A 2,799-nucleotide genomic window follows, 5' to 3' on the forward strand; every position below is an offset into this window, starting at 1 on the left:
CCCCAATGTTAATAGCAGCATTATTTACAATAGCCATGACATGGAAGCAACCTAACCATCCATCAAGAGATGAATGGATAAAGAAAATGTGATGTGTGTATATACCCTAAAAAAGAATGGAACCCTAAAAAAGAATGAAATTCTGCCACTTGCAACAATGCAGATAGACCTATAGAGTATTATGCTTAATGGAATAAGTCAGAGAAAGACAAATACTCTATGTTATCACTTATATGTGGAATCTAAAAAATAAAACACACTAATATATATAACAAAAGAGAAACAGACTCAGATATGGAAAACTAACTAACGGTCATCAGTGGGGAGTGGGAAGGGGTGGGGGGCAATACAGGGAGTGGTATGGGATTTAGAGATACAAACTATTATGTTAAAAATAGATAAGCAACAAGCTTATATTGCACAGCACAGGGAAATATAACCATTATTTTACAATAACTTTAAATAGAGCTTAAAAATATTGAATCACTGTTGTACACCTGTAACTAATATAATACTGTAAATCAACTATACTTCAGTAAAGCATATGGGATGACAGTATCCACACCAGGCCCGGAACAGTGTTTACTGGAGGAAATAACAGAGACAGGGCAATGGAGTTGTGTGACCCCCCTCCCCTCCAATGCCCATTTTCATAAGGGAGTAGAAAACAGACTTTGCAGAGTCAGACAAGGGTCCAGGAGATGAACCCTAACCTCCTGGCTTACCAGCTCTGTGGCTAAGGATGCACCAGCCTCCCTTTAACATGACCTTGGTCTGTGGTCCAAGTCTTGAAGATAGGGTCATTTAGTATGACAGACCACCTCGGCCTTGTTCTACCACATCAGGACACTGCCAGAAAGGTTATTCTTTTCCCTCTCAGCTTTAACCAGTTTCTGTAACCCAAACAGACTCTTTCCATAGGAAGCTAACTTCGTCTTTAGGAGGCCAGTCTGCAGGGAAGCAGAACCTGGACAAGTTAATCCTTGCCTCTCCGTCCACCCCTTGATTTCAAAGGATAGTTTCTGTGTGTCCTATTCCTCTCCACTACCTGACTTGTACCTGTACCCGTTGAACCCATAGGGTTGTAAAGCCAAGTCTCTGGCTTTGTTGTAGTAGATACTGAAGGATGGTTAAAACAGTGAGCAGCCAAAGAATTAATACCTGAGGGACTTCCCTGCCAGTGCAATGGCTAAGACTCTATGCTTCTGAAACCCATCTGGATGAGATGAGGTCAGGGTGTATGTATCGTACCCAAGCTCACGGCCCCGATGAGGAAGAGGAATTTTCTCAACCGAGCTGGGCAGTTAGCAGCAGCCACTCAAGGTTTGTGACAAGGAAGGAGCATTTTACTAGAAAGAAAAGAGAAAGACAGCTGACATAAACATCAGAAGTGGATAACAGAGAATACCCCCATCATTATCTTGAGTAGAGCATTATATACTTTTCAAAAGACTATCTCAAGGTCGTAAAAGTTTAACCAGACCCTTTCCCAAGGCATACATCCTGAGGTAACATCAGTACAAGATTAGCCAGCAGGAACAAGTTCCTGCTAAGAAGGAAAAACATGCTTTCAAACAAGATATACTGTTGCTACATAATCATTAACATAGGGCCTACCTGTGACTGCTAACACAAAGAAAATGTATACCTCCCTAAGAGCCTTGGACTACTTATCAACCTGCCTGAAGTTAACTATATCACTTCTAATTCAGGGGGCCGAGTTCAATCGCTGGTCAGGGAACTAGATTCCACATGCCACAACGAAGAACCAGTATAGCCAAATAAATAAGTATTTAAAAAAAAAAATAAGAAGAACGCTAAAGTCTCCCAAAAACCAGGGATTAAGGGATCCCAGAGCAGATAAGACCAGAGGTTCCAGACTGCTGATCGGGGCACCTTACTCAGTCATTTGACCTGTTTCTATATATAGGAGTCTGACTGTTCTACCTTGCCACCAGTGTGACTCTAAGCACAACACAGTTTGGTCAGGGTACAATCCAGCCCTTATCTAGTTTGCTAGAATGCTGAAACTTGAGCCACTTCACTTGCTTATCTGGTCTAGCAGCAACAGATCCCACATGGATCTCACCAGTTCATGAACCCCTCAAACTCAGAAATGAAACCTCATGCGAAGCTGAAGTTTCATGTGTTGGACTGGCCAAAAAGTCCACTCAGCTTTTTCTGTAAGATGGAATCACCCTACAGTATTTGGCCAACTCAATACTTTGTATAGCAACCACTTCCATGCCCAAGGATGGTTGTGGATCCTAGGAGGGAGTCCTGGAAAATGTGGATGGCTACCCCAGAGTGAAGACCATATTCACTAAAGGCAGACTGGAGATGACTATCTGTCTGGACAGTTAGAAAAGTCCAAGGACACATAGTTCATTCCAGGAAGTCATATTCATGGTCATTGTCAGAGGTGTCTCTACTGGAAGCTGGAAGCTTTGAGTAGTTAAATAAGACTGAATCTGTAGCTATGACTGAGGAGTGTGCATGGCCTGGAGAGGAGACGAGGTGCTTTGTAAGCCGAAACCTGGGCCCTTTCTCAGTGGTTTCATGGGCAGGCATTAGGTAGGGTAACATGACAGAGGATGCCAAGGGACAAAGAGGACTGGGAGCAGCCTGGCGTGGTGGTACTCTCCCCGCCACATCTGAGTCTGGACTAATCCTCCTCATCTCCAGCCCACCTTAGAGGCTATCGGGGGGAAGAAGTTTTCCTCTACCCTTCTTGGTTCTTCCAGCTGGTCTAAGACTTAAGATGACACCAAACATGGGACTCGCCTGGAAGTCCAGTGC

The sequence above is a fragment of the Cervus elaphus genome, chromosome 10 (genome assembly GCF_910594005.1).
Source record: "Cervus elaphus chromosome 10, mCerEla1.1, whole genome shotgun sequence".
NCBI lineage: Eukaryota > Metazoa > Chordata > Mammalia > Artiodactyla > Cervidae > Cervus > Cervus elaphus.